Here is a 14793-nt window from a genome sequence, read left to right as displayed (position 1 = left end):
AAATAGAGCATCTGTAGAATATTGCAAGTAGTTGGCTTTTGTTTACAAGCCCTTTCTTATTGTTCGCAAATTTCATAGGCCACTACAATTTGTGCTCCATTAGTCACTCCTCCAACTTCCTTCACCCCCTGCTTCTACTTCTTTTCTCTAGTCTTCATCATAGTTGTCTCTCCTTTGCAAGGTTTTGAGGGTCTTTGGCAAAACAAAAGCGCTACTCTTTTTCTGCTTTGTGGATGGGAAGCTCTGTCTTGAAGCATTATTAATATATTTATGATCATGATTTTTTTTAGCCTCCTTGGAAGTGTTGAACTTAGAAAAATTCTTCCCTTCTATGTGCTAAGAGTGAAGGATATTGTAGTTAACCCTTGATTCTGAAGTAGAACGACTCAGTTCTTCCCTTTTCTGAGATGTGGAATTTGAAACCAACTTTCATGGATGTTAATTAACCTTTTAATTTTTAACCTCTTTCAAATGGGAAAAGAGGTAGGTTGATAACTGTCTTTGAAATACGTGTTTTGAGCCTCTAACCTTCACCTTTTTGGATGAGAGGTTAAGGTTAATGATGTTGAAGAAAATACATGTTTTGAAAATTTATCTTAACCTTTTTAGAGGTTAATTTTGCAAAATTATCTTAACCTTTTAAAGTTTAGTGGTTAAGATTTTGAAAGAAAATACGTATTTTGGTTCCTTCCATTAACCTGCGACAACTTTTGACTCAAAAGCCAGATTTTGAAAATTTGAAGTGTTGGATAGAGCTAGGAATGAACCCAAGATATTTGAAGGATGAAATTTCTCAAAAACTCTGAGAGTAAGTGAGCATTTTAATGCTTAAAGTGATGCATATTTTGAGAATAACCATAGCTCAAAAAGCTTGGAATTGAGGCAATTTTGAAATCTAGGCAACATATATTAAGTTTATTTAAGTTCTCATTTTGGGTAATAGAATACAAAACTTGTTCCAGGCTAATGTATGTATGTTTAATAATATATTTAAAAAATTAATCATAAATTATAATAATTTATTAGAAAATTACAAATGTAATTAATTAACTAGATTTTTATAATAGAAAAACAATAATATATTTGTTCTTTATTTATCATTTTTCTTTTATTTTCTTTCTAGTCACTTTTGACTTGCACTCATGATTCATTGTAGATTGGAAAAGTCATAATTAAAAGAGAAGTTCTGGACCCATGTTTACCTCAATGTAGAAATACCAAAATCCATTTGGCTTCTTATGATGCTCAACAATAGGAGTTTACCCACAATGAAAAAGTCAAGTTCATGCTTACCTCAATAGACACTACAATGTGGGCAATGTCCAATCTTATCAAACTTTTTGTGATGCTCATGAGTAGGACCTTCACCATAGTCTACATTTTGTTCATGAAGACCATTCTGAAGAACTTTGTTTAAGTGTTTGGAGGCACGAATTTTAGAAGACATGGTTCTTAGGAGGTGTCATCTTAAGCTCCTCAAACAAATCTATTTGTTATCTATTTAGTTTTGGAAGATTTGTTTCTTGATCTAAAAGTTCAGCTAGAGTAATTTTTGTATATATGTACATTTTGAAGGATAGTTAAACAACTTTTTGATTTCCTCAACTAGTCTTCCAAGCGAAAGCGAATATACAGACTAAAGTGCTTATTATTGTCTTAATTAGAACAAGTGCCACATAGTGGCTTAGTACTTGCCTTTACCTTTTATATAAATATAGCTTTAATTTAAAAAAATTATTATAGTTTATAAATTATTTTAATTAATAAAAATATTTTTATTATGATTATAGTTTTCTATAATGATATTAATTATAACTTAAATTTAAATTTTATTTATAAATATACATATTAATATATATGTTCTATTTACATATGTCATTTGATAATATTATATTAGAAATATATTAAAATATAAAAATAATAATATTTTTATAATAATAATGTATAGTAGTATTTTTAAACTATTATATAATATACCAAAATATGTTTTTAGTATTTTTAATTGAATGAAAATTTTTATATTATTAAAAATACAATATTAAAAAATTAAACCAAATCATTTACATTAAAATTATTTTACATTAATGATATTCTCCTTAAGAAAAACCAATTCTTTAAAAAAATTAGCTTTACAATCCACCCAGCTCCCGAGTATAAGAGCTAAATGAATTCAACCAATCAAATTCTAGAAAAATAATTTCTTAAAATTGTAATGTTAACAATCATGCATCTATGCTATGCATCATATTAGTCCGATAAATTTTTGAAATCAATTAATTTTAAAGTCATAGAATCCAAAATATTTAATCACTAGTTAAAGCATAAAACCCGAAAAGAATCACAATAGTACTTAGCCTACTAGCAAGTACTGATACTTAGCCTATCGGCAAGTACTATAGTAACTATTTAAAGACACTCATAAATAAATTTTAAATAACTAAATTAAATTATTATTTTTTACTATGGTGGGAATGCATCATTGTGGAATGACTAAGATTTTGTTTTGTTGTAAAAGTCATGTCAAGTGTCAATAAAGATATGGTGAGGAAACATAAGAAAAAAGGGGGCTTTGACAACCATCTGCTACCTTTCAAGGAATATTAACAAACCCTCTTGTTTTAGAAAGCCTTATAGAAGCAAATAAAAGCATTTGTTAAAGATGATTATCGACTTAGATTTTCTCTATTCTTGCTTTGAAGACGACCAAGCTACTGCATATGAACAAGCTTTGATTGTGCTATTTGTGGTGAAGAAAACTCTTAGGGTTTTAAACTTGCACCTAATTTTTGCAATTTTTATTCTTTTGACACTTTCTCACATTTCTTTAATGGCTTGACTATTCGGATGTGGTGTTTCAATTATATGTGTTTTAAAAGATAGTGGTGGTTATTCAGTTAGATGGCTTAAATATTATATATAAAGATTTTATTCTTATACTAAAAGTGTTAAATAATCAAAGTTGACTTATATTTACTAGCTTAATTTTTTTCTTAATGTGATACTTAAGAAATGCCTTTCAATTTCCTTAGTTAATATTATCTAAACTCTCTTCGAGCACTATTCTTTAGCATTATTTATTCTTAGTTATATGACAACTTTGGATTTTGATACTTCATTTTTGTGTTTTGTTATTGCATTTGGAGAGTGATAATTACTTCCTGATATTTATCAGATGTTATCAACAAGGGACCCCTTTTTTGTAAAACATGATATCATGGTTCCTAATGTTGAAATAGAGGATGTTGTCTTTGAAATAAAAGCAACTAAAATAAGGGGGCTAGCCCATTACAAACAAGCTAGTCAACTACCAGCTGAGAACCATCAGAACATAACTAACCCCTAATGCTTTTTAAAATAAAAATAGAAGTTTATATTATAATTTAAAAAGTAACTATAGGCTATAAACAAAATGCTTGTTAACAAACTAGAGTCACTTAAGAAAAATAAAGGCATGTCAACCTTAAAACTAAAAAATTATGTAAATCAACAAATTAAAAACATGCAAAAAATAAAAGAAGTGGGGAGCCCCTATGATTTCTTGGCCTCCTTCTTCCCTAGAAGGACATTCACTCAGTCTTCTACCAGGAAGTCAAAAAGAATCTTAGAGTCCTCCTTGGATGGGTCCCCTTCGGTATCCTTCAACAGGCACAGAGTGGTAGCTGCTACATGAGTGACTTTAATCATGAACTTGATTAACAGTCCCATTCTCTCCTCCAACACTTGGATTCTCTCCTACACCTCATTACCAACCTTATGTGACTAACTCAGATGGTCATCCAAACTAGCCTAATTATCCTACACATTTAGGGAGTTAGTAGCTTTTATGGAACCTACCTTAATAGGGGAGGAGATTGTAGTGGGGGAAGGGAACATGTCCATCATTTTGTTGAATTGATCTTTTGTTAGGTCCACACACCCAAGAACAACTGTCACCAAGAGATGCAATACCTCCTTCTCCTTATCATTACCTAAGTTTTACCTAGAGGAATCAAAAATATCCTCTTCAACCTCTTTTGTACCTCCCACTCCAAAATTCACAGTTTTTTCCTTCATTCTTCTTTTGGGGCAGGCCAAATCCTCAGAATCTGACTACTCCTCTTGTGAGGCACCCTCCCTCAACTTCCTCTTAGCCTTAGACTTAGCCAACCTCCCTGACCTCCTCCTTCCCCCTCTCCCCTCATCTTTTGACTTTATCAACATTTTCTCCTTACTTTTATCCTATATTCCTTCTTTCCCCCTGGGAGAGGCATTCACTAGGGACCCACTGGGAGAGGGCTCATGGGTAGGGGATCTAGGACCCATAAACCTAAGAAGGACCATTTGGGGCCGAGGGTTCAAGTGAATAGGGATATCAATTTCCACAATCCTAGGGGGCGACCAGACCAAGGTGAAATTGATACAGCCTAAAAATTAAACCTTGGTGTAAAATACTCAAATTAACGCCCCTTCTCATTTTATCTTTCACATCAACAATGATATCATCAAGATCATGCAGCAAGAAGAAGGTAAGTGAAATAAAATCATGGTGTCAGAAATGACTAAGAAGAGGAAAATGGTAGTAGTAGCAAACTCCATGCCTTCCTTCCAAGGTAAGTTACTTCATTAGAATCAGACAAACCTTGTCCCATGGGTCAGATAGTTTCTCCCTCATGAAACCTCCTCTATGTCGAATTGGTTCCTAACCTTCCACAAAGAAACATTCTAGGCTCGTTTCATTGGTCACCCTTGTCAGCTGCTACCATTTTCTTCCCTTCATTGCCAAGTGTGTCGTCATAGCAATCACTTCCTCTAAAACATGAAATAGGATACAATTATTGTCACTCTATGATTCTCCCATGAGTTAACAGATTGCATAGAAGAATTCTCTTCATGACCATTGAGAGCCTCCAGGAATGAGACAAAACTGCCCTCCTTCAGTAAGTACCACACCAAGGGTTTCCTCACATTATCATCGATCATAGCTGGTTCTATGTGCATCAGATCACCTCCCATCTCTATACTTTTTTTCTCTCCTCTCTCTTTTTAGAACCCAGACAAAATTTTGAAAAAATACTTCACACTTAGTAAGATAATCCCATAAGCAGAGATGATAAATTAACAGTAATAATGAAGCCTGCCAAATTAGTGAGAAAGATCATGTGTCAGCCACTACGATCTATCCCCCAATTATTTCCATCATTCCCAACATGCCTCAAATGCTTCAAAATAATGATTTTTTCTACAAAATGTATGATGATCCATAAAGAGAAATAAAAAAAAAATCCCCCATTTCAAACTTCCAATTTTTAGGCCATGAGTAATAATTATTACTTGTAACCAAGCCTTTACTCCCTACCACATAAGCATCAAGTGCTTTTCAACCCCACCAACTCAACAACACTATACAAAGTAACAGGCTAGGATTCATCATTTTTCATTTCTTTATTTAGTAACTCCCTCACCAAATTTGGTAGGGCATTCAAATTCCTACAACCTCTTAGCCCCTCCAACTTTAAGCCAATCACTGCCATACCATTAGCCATGCTATTTCCCTCCCAAAAAATGTGATTCAATTCAAACCTATTAAGGGTGGCCAATAGGTACTAGATATCATCAATTATCCATTCGATAGCCCATCCCTCCTACATATTGCCTTTAACAGTCTCAATAATAACTTTAGAATCACCTTCAACTTGCACATCCCTCCATCCCACACTAATGACTAACTTGTACCCCAGTATAGAGCCATCACTTTCATTACATTATTTGGAACTTTCCCTAATAGAGAAGCATAACCCAACAGCATCCTTCCCTTATAGTCCATGACTATCCCTCATCTTGTGGATCCCTCCTTTCTAGCAACTCCATCAAAATTTAGTTTGACCCAGTTAGCAGGTGGGGCTTTCCATCGGGTTCTCTTTCTAGCCATAAGATTAGAGTTATTATTCTCCATGATCCCTTCCACCAACAACCAACACTTTTCCACTCTAACCTCCAAGGTAGAAGGGGGGAATGCTAGTTTTCTCCAATTGATGTAGCTAATATTTTCAAATCTCAATTTGAAGACCACTTCCACCATGACCTTCACCTCCCTCTCCTAATTTCTAAACACCTTATTATTTTGCTCCTTCCAAATGCCCCAACATACCTGGGGGGAAATGATCTTCCATAAATTGATAAGCAGTGGATGGGTGAAGGGGGCCTACCAATTCAACAAATCCCCCATATCCTTATTAAACACCCAGTTCACCTCCAACTTCTGAAGAATTCTCCCCCACACCTTAGAAGAAAAACTACAATATAGGAATAAGTGGTTGATGCTCTCCTCCTCCCTCTTACACATATAAAATCTATTAGGTATTTGGAACCCCCTCTTCATCAAGTTGTCAATAGTGAGAATTTTCCCATGAATGGTGGTCCATCAGAAAATGTTGATCTTTAGGATTAAGTAGTTAAACCAAACATTTTCCCAGTCATTAGGTTCAAGAGATTTGTCAAAAATTAGCCTATAGGTAGATTTGACCAAGAATTCCCTAGCCAAGGTGGCCTTCCAAATGAACTCATCATTCTTATCCCTTACTAGGATCCTATACTCTTCCATCAAAGAATTCAACTCATTAGTTAGGTCCCTTCATCTCAAAGCATTTTATTGTAGCCTCACTTTCTTCCATTTTCTTCCTGGTCCAATATAATTAGCAACCATACTATGATGATTATGAGAAGGGTCATGAAGATGGAAATTTCCAAGGATATAGCATGATAATTGAAAATAATAGAATCAAACTCTGAAACATTTACCAACATTCTTAGGATCAATCAAAAATTCTTTACAATTATTAGGCTCAATCTGATATAGAACCCCTCCATCCTTTCTCTCAAAATATAAGGCATAAAAAACATGATTTTTTAGATTAACAATCTATAAGATTAGGATTTGGATAGTCTTCCTACTTTATGTAATAAGAATAATGCGTGAATCTAATTTTTTACAAAACCCTAAAATTATTATAAATTAAATTTCTTCCAATTTTTAAAATTTATCCAATGAAATTTTACACTAATTCATCAAAAGCATAATTTGAAAAATTAACACTTTAAACCAAATAGATGATATTAATAGCCACATTGGTAGCTTATTTATGAAGCTCAGCAAAAAACAATGTATATCTTTACTCACTGTCATTCATACAATATTTTTTTCCATAAACAAAATGAGTGACATGAAACAACATAAATGTCTAGACATAATTACTATAAAATCAACATTTTTAACCCTAATCTCATCAAGTGACCACCATATCTCATCCATGCAGAAGGCAAGAATGAACACTTCCTTTGAGAAGAACTCCAGCACAGTTTTGAACAAGATGCAGTACTCTCATAGTATTGATTACATGAGGATATTGCCTATGATTCTTTTAAGGAGGAACATTCAGAGATCTTCCATTGTACAAGAACTAGTGAAACATAGCACCATTCAAAAGTAGATCACCATTGGATTGGATGTTTGGACTGCGATCATATTTAGACTCATATCTTGGGAACCATTGAGTCACTTCAGGGTCTTTCCCAAGCACAAACACATTCTTCTAAGAATATATTTGTGCATGAACTAATGACCCAAATACATAATCTCCCCAGTTAACATACAAATTATTCACCACATGACAATATGTTAGGTGTATATGTGAAGCCCAATAGTCTTTGTTTTATTATGCATAATTTATAATTGTTTCCCTCCAATTGTTTTTGTTTGTCTCTTCATTTCCTTTCAGACTCTATAAATGTGTATTGGAGGTTCATTATTTCAAATCATATTTGAAGAGTTGAAGCTATAATGGTGATGTAAAATTCAAACATTTACATTAATAGAGATCTTCCCTGTAGTGTGGACATAGCCACAATTTGTGGTGAACCATGATAAAATCGTGTGTTTGTGTCTTTTCTCTTTATTGTTGTTCTATGCTTTCTTAGTTTTCACTTTTAGTGAACTTCACAATTGGTATTAGAGCTTGGCATAGATGCTAGAATTGATTTTGGTATCTAAAAATGTAGAATCATGGAAGATTTGTGTGTGTAGAAATTCTCAGGACAAAATTTTAGTTTGTGAAAAGTTCAGATGCATTCGTTGCTAGTCAAGCAAGACTTGGTGGTAACAATTGATGGAAAAGAAAAGAAACTAGTTGCAATGAAGGATGAAGACTAGATTAAAATTTATGATAAAGAAAAGGCAAAAATATTTCTTCCTTTATCACAAAATGTTTTATTCAATGTACATAATGAATCTATGACCAAGGAAGTTTGGATAAACTTCAAAGTATGTTCGAAACAACCTTAGTTGCAAATAAAATATTCATTATGAAGAAATTCTACAAGCTGAGAAGGAAGGATGAGACTGTGATGTCAAATCACATAAATGATTTGAACACTTTTTTATTTCAAGCACCCTCAGTTGGCATGACATAAGATGATGAATCTAAAGCTATCATCTTGTTGTGTTCATTACTTCATAGCTAGGATCCTGTTGTTATAATAGCTAGTACTTCTAACTCCTCAAAGGGCAAGTTGGTCTATGATGAAATAATGGAAACTCTACTTAGAGAGGATATACAGAGAAGCAACAAGGAATCCTCATCAAATGAAGCCTTGATGATAGTCAACATCAAAAATAGAGGAAGAAGCTAAAATAAAGGAAGACACAATCATCATAGAAGATCAAAATCAGCTAGGCACTTAAAGTCAAGGGAAAGAAAAGGAGGAGACTACTAGTTTTGTGGAAAAAGTGGTCATGTGAAAAAGGATTGTAGAGGTTATAAAAGAGCACAAGAACAAGTGAGGGAAAGTCAAGCCAACATTATCTATAACAAAGATGGTAGTGTGCTGATTTTATCTACAATTGAGACTACTTCAGCCTCATGGGTTTTGGATTCTAGCACATCATTTCATGCCACTTCATGTATAAAATACTTCTCAAATTATCAAGAAGGTAAGTTTGATGAAGTATACTTGGGTGATAATAGAGCATGTGAAATAGTAGGCAAAGAACATATTTTATTATCTTTGAAAGGAGGTGTTAAATGGCTATTAAAAGATATGTGTCATGTTCCAAAACAAAAGAGAAATTTGATTTTCGTAAGTCAGCTATATGCACAAGGTTTTGTCACTTCTCTAATTGATTCATGGAAAGTCAGAAAAGGATCCATGTTAGTTGCAAAAGGAGACAAGATTGGGAGTTTATCTATTGTAGAAAATACCAGTGAAGTGGGTGCTACCATGATAGTTGAATATAGCAATTCAGAATTGCGGCATCAAAGGCTTGGTCACATGAGAAAAAAGGGTCTTGTTGTTATGCATAAAAGGGAGCAATTATAGGGGCTAAATTTAGTGGACTTACAATTTTGCGAACATTGTGCCTATGGAAAATAGAAGTAGGTCATCTTCTTAAGAACAAGACACTAAAAGAAAGACACTCCTTTGACACTTGTCTACTCCAATGTGTTTAGATACACCGAGGAAAGCTCTATTAAAGGATCAAACTTCTTCCTCACTTTCCTTGATTATTGCACAAGAAAGGTATGCATTTACATATTGCATAAGAAATTTGATATTTTTAGCAAGTTTAAAATCTTTAAGGCTTTAGTTCAGAATCAGATTGGTCACAAAATAAAGTGCTTGCAAATGGATAATGGGGGAGAGTTTTTCTCAATGGAGTTTGATCAAATAATGGAATCCATAGAATCAAGATTTTTCCATTCACCCTACAAGAAAATGGAGCAGCAGAGAGGATGGGTAGAACAATTCTTGAGAAATCTCGTTGTATGCTTTCTAATGCCAGTTTTGGTAAGGAGTTTTGGGTAGAGGCATGTAATACAATAGTATACTTAATCAACCAAAGTCCCTCTTCTCAGTTGGACTTTGGCATACCAGAGGAAGAGTGGTTCGGAAAGAAAATCTCATAGTCTCACATTCAGGTGTTTGGATGCAAAGCTTATGTACATGTTCCAAAGGAGAAAAGAAAGAAGCTTGATCCAAAATCACATAAAGGCCTTTTTTTGGCCTATGGTGAAGACCAATTCAGTTTTAGAATATGGGATCTAGTTGGGAAGAAAATCATCAAAAGTAGAGATGATGTCCTAAATGAGAAGGTATTTTTTACTCTCTACATAGAAGAAAAATATGCAAGTGAGTATATCCCTTTCTCCATTTTTGATAATGATAATGCTGGTCGAAATAAGAATCTTGTTTTTGCAAATCAATTATCTCCTGCCTCAGTGTTAGACCCTACCCCTTTATCGTCTTCTTCTACTAGTATGTGGAGTCAATCTAGTACAAATGATGATCAATTATTTAATAAAAATAGTCATCACAACATCTCTTTGCCTCATAGAATTCAGTAAAACACTCCAACTAGCTATAGTGAAGATAACTCTCTATTTGAATACAAAGATACAGAGTTGGTTGGATCAAAACATGTTGATGATGATCAAGTCACTATCGATGGTCTTGGTCTCAGGCAATTTAATAATGAAGAAAGTTCACTCACAGGTGAGGTGGACTCGACACAAGAGCCTCACCTGTGGTCTTCCTCACATTATATTAATAGTGATTCTATAGTCTGGCTTGGGCAAAAAAGTTCAAATATTGGTCACTTCCATCACATCCAATAGATTGACCACGTAGGCAAACTTCACATTGACAAACTTGCCAACAACATAGTGGATTAGGGGCATGGTTCTACCATTCCAATTGACAACATAGTGGATTGGGGGCATGGTTTTACCAATCCAGTCGATAGTGAGAAACTCACCCACATCTCATGCCTCTTAGACAAGGGCTAATAGGATGCATCAACTGCAGACAGGCCCATTCAAAGGGATGTTAATTCCCATGACATCGAAATAGGTATGAAATCACACACTTTCCCTTCCACTTCATTCTACATGTATCTGATAAACCCAAAATACAAGCATGACACTGGTCTTGAGATAGAACATAGTGATAATAACATAGAAGGCAATTTGGAACTAAAGAGTCCATTTTTCTCCCCTATTCATGCCCACATTCCCAACATTGGAATGATAGTTGCACAAAGTAAAAATAAGGTTATGGCATCAAATCATCATTCTGCACTTGAGCAATATGATCATTAATGTAATAGTGATTCTCATATTTAGAAGAACCATTACACATCTTCAAAGGGAAAAGACTATGAACTCCTAAGATAGAATAATCTAGATATTGAGAAACAACATACTAATGATACAATGCAAAAGGGGGATGATGTGCAGGGCTGAGAAAATCTACAAGATAGAGAAGGCTTCCTACCCAATTTTCTAATTTTGAACTCTTTTACTTTGAAGAAGCAGAGCCAAAAAAATTTCTTTTAGACCAACTTGAACCAACAATGCAAAGCATTAGATTCTCACAAATAGGAGGCAACAATGCAGGAAGAGATGGATTCTCTATTGCAAAACAAATCTTGGGATTTGATTCCTTTGCCACCAAATCTAAAAGCACTCAAAAATTGATGGATTTGTTGGTTGAAATATAAAGGAAAAAATTAGAAGCATTACAAAGCTAGGCTGGTTGTTAAAGGTTTCGATCATAAAAAGGGCATAGATTTCGATGAAATCTTCTCACCCATGGTCAAGATGACTACAATCCGGGCTATTCTTGGATTAGTTTCTGATCATGACCTTAAACTTGAATAGTTGGATGTCAAAATGACATTTCTCCATGGTGATCTAAATGAAGAAATCTACATGATGCAACTCGAGGGATTTATTAAACGCTTATATTGCAGATTGAGGAAGAGCTTGTATGGTCTCAAGCAAGCTTTAAAGAAATGGTACCTCAAGTTTGATCGATTCATGACTGAAAATAACTTCATTTGGTATGAATCTGATCCATGTGTCTACTACAAGAAGTTACCTAATGGTTCCTTTATTCTTTTATTTCTCTATGTTGATGACATGCTTGCCATCAGCTCATCTGTGAAGCTGATTTTAGAATTGAAAGGAAAGATGTCAAAAAGCTTTTCCATGAAAAAATTAGGGATAGAAAAATAGATACTTGGCATGAATATTATCCATGATAGAAACAAGAGGGAAATAAAGCTTTCTTAATAAATCTTTCTCAAGAACACTATATTCTCAAGGTACTACAAACATTTGGCATGGGGGATGCCAAACCAATCAGCACTCCTCCTGCTGATCATTTCAGATTATCTTTAGCCATGTGTCCCAAGACACAAGAAGAACAAAACTACATGAAGAACATTCCACATTCTTTAACAGTGGGTAGTATTATGTATGCAATGGTTTGCATTCATCTAGATATCCCCCAAGCAGTGGGGGTTGTCACTAGATTTATGAGTAATCTAAGAAACAACATTAGGATGTGGTTAAGTGAATCTTAAGATATCTTAAGGGTACTCCTAATTTTGTATTATATTTTGGTGGAAAAGAAACTTCACTCAAAGATTATACTAATTAAAATGTGGCTGGAAATTTAGATAATAGAGGATCTACTACTGGTTATGTGTTTATCTTTGTTGGAGTAGTGATCAATTGGGCATTGAAGTTTCAAAAAGTGGTATCACTTTCTACTACTGAGGTTGAATACATTACTCTTATTGAAGAAGAAAAAGAGTTGATTTGGTTGTGATGTCTATTTGGTGATTTTGATTTTCCTCAACAAGGATCAGCCTTGTATCATGATAGTAAAAGTGTCATTGACTTGGAAAAAAATGCAATGTTTCATAGAAGGACTAAGCATATTGAGGTATGGTATCATTTCATTTGAAGTAAACTTGATGAGGGAAAACTTTAGGTCTTGAAGATTAACACTAAGGAGAATCCAACTGATGCATTCAAAAAGGTTGTTTGATGATAGAAGTTCAAGTTCTATCGAGCTTCTTTCGACATTGTAAAGAAATAACAATAGAGGAATTCAAGGGAGACTCATGCATTATAGCAGTTTGACTTCAAGTGGGGGTTTTTTGGGTGTATATGTGAAGCCCAATAGTATGACTCTTATTATGCACAATTTACTATTAGTTCTCTCCAATTGTTTGTCTCTTCATTTCCTTTGAGACTCTATAAATATGTATTGGAGTTTCATTATTTCAAATCATATTCGAAGAGCTGAAGCTACAACTATTGTAAAAAAAACATTTACATTAATAGAGATCTTCCACACTCATAGACACAAATTGTGGTGAACCATGATAAAATTGTGTGTTTGTGTCTTTTCTCTTTTCCATTCTTTCTTAGTTTGTAGTTTCAGATAACTTCACACAATAACCCCACCTAAAAGAAAATAAAAGAAACAAATCATGAAACTATGAAATGATGAAGTCAAAAGTTTCTTATAGAATTTTTTTCCATTGGTTTTATAATTAGGAGAATTTAAAGTTACTTGCGGTGAGGATTGTGCTATTTTTTATTACTAATCCAGTTCCTATACACTGTGACTCTCATTTCCTTATCAATTGTGTCTGAATCTTGGGAGCCCAATAACATATTGTAGTGATTATTGGATAATTGATTGTTTGAAATTGTAACATTAGTAGATCCCTTAACTGCAAACACAAGACCAATTGAACCATCAAAGTAGGTCAAATGATCCATCCACACTCTTTTGGATTTAAATATATGAACATTGTCACAAGTGGTGTCACTAACTTGAATATTGTGAATAATAACATATTTAGGTCTATTAAGTGCAATTGTAGATCTAGTGATGATCACCCTTGCTCCCCTACCATCTATGGTTGTGTGATTGAAGACATAGATCATGATGATCAATATAATTGTAATGTCACTAGACTCCTCTAGGGTTGGAAGATGCTAGATTTGTAGCATAGTGCGATGTACCTAGAGGGGGATTCATGGGTTATCATCAGATCTTGTTACTGTATATGAAATTCCTTTCCAACCACCTTTGACACCCCTAGCAAACCCAATAGCACATTTGGAAAGGACTCTCCCTTGCCCACAACTTACAAACTAACATTTGGTTCCATCAGATCCTTTTCAAATCCTTCCTACAGCTCCTATCCAAGGTATTGGACCTCCTGACACTATCAAATATATTCCTCTTGACACTATGGAATATATTATAGAATTAAGTAAATCATGTTTTAAAGGAAAAACCTAATTAAGTGATTTGTTTTCTTCAAAGTAAAAATAAAACTAATGCAAAGATCTGTAAAGACATTTTGTAATGTTTTCTAAGAAATGAATCAAATCATAGAGAACTTAAGCAAAGACACTCAACACATCTTTTCTACAAATATGAATTATAAGCTAATGAAACCGTTAAATCATAGAAAACTTAAGCAAAGACACTCAACACAACTCTTCTAAAATATGAAGTATAAGCTAATTAAGTCGTTAAAACTACTAGTATTTCATAAAACTCAAATTTGAAAAATAATTACTACAAAAGTCTAACAAAGTGTTTTTCCAAAAAAAAATTGACTATATTCTATTACTCTAGCATGCCACATACCCTTTCTCACTCGTAATGATCCTAGCTAAGAAATAGTATTGTTGTTGGGATATTTGTCAAGACCATCTCCATGAGTGTGATCGTGCATTGTTGACCTACCAGTAATAAATCCAATGATAGAAACAATCATCACCAACCACAACCACATTTTCATGAGACTAGCTATGTTCTCCATTTCCTAGCAAGAAATCAAACAGAATTCTCTCCAAAATGACCAAGTTTTCAGACCTTTTCTCCTTTTCTTGAGTGAAAGTAATGATGTAATGAGTAAGATGGAAGGGGTTTATATGCACATATTAA

General features: G+C 33.8%; 1 pseudogene; it reads right to left on the bottom strand.

Moving 5' to 3' along the window:
* Positions 1-7280: 7280 nt before the first annotated feature.
* On the bottom strand, positions 7281-14581 carry LOC149533413 (putative pectate lyase 21; annotated as a pseudogene).
* Positions 14582-14793: the final 212 nt, after the last annotated feature.

The sequence above is a fragment of the Cupressus sempervirens genome, chromosome 10 (assembly GCF_028749045.1).
Source record: "Cupressus sempervirens isolate cs-2001-9-10 chromosome 10, ASM2874904v1, whole genome shotgun sequence".
NCBI classification, from domain to species: Eukaryota; Viridiplantae; Streptophyta; class Pinopsida; order Cupressales; family Cupressaceae; genus Cupressus; species Cupressus sempervirens.
The sequence above is the reverse complement of the archived record's forward strand: the minus strand, read 5'-3'. Positions and strand labels throughout refer to the sequence as shown.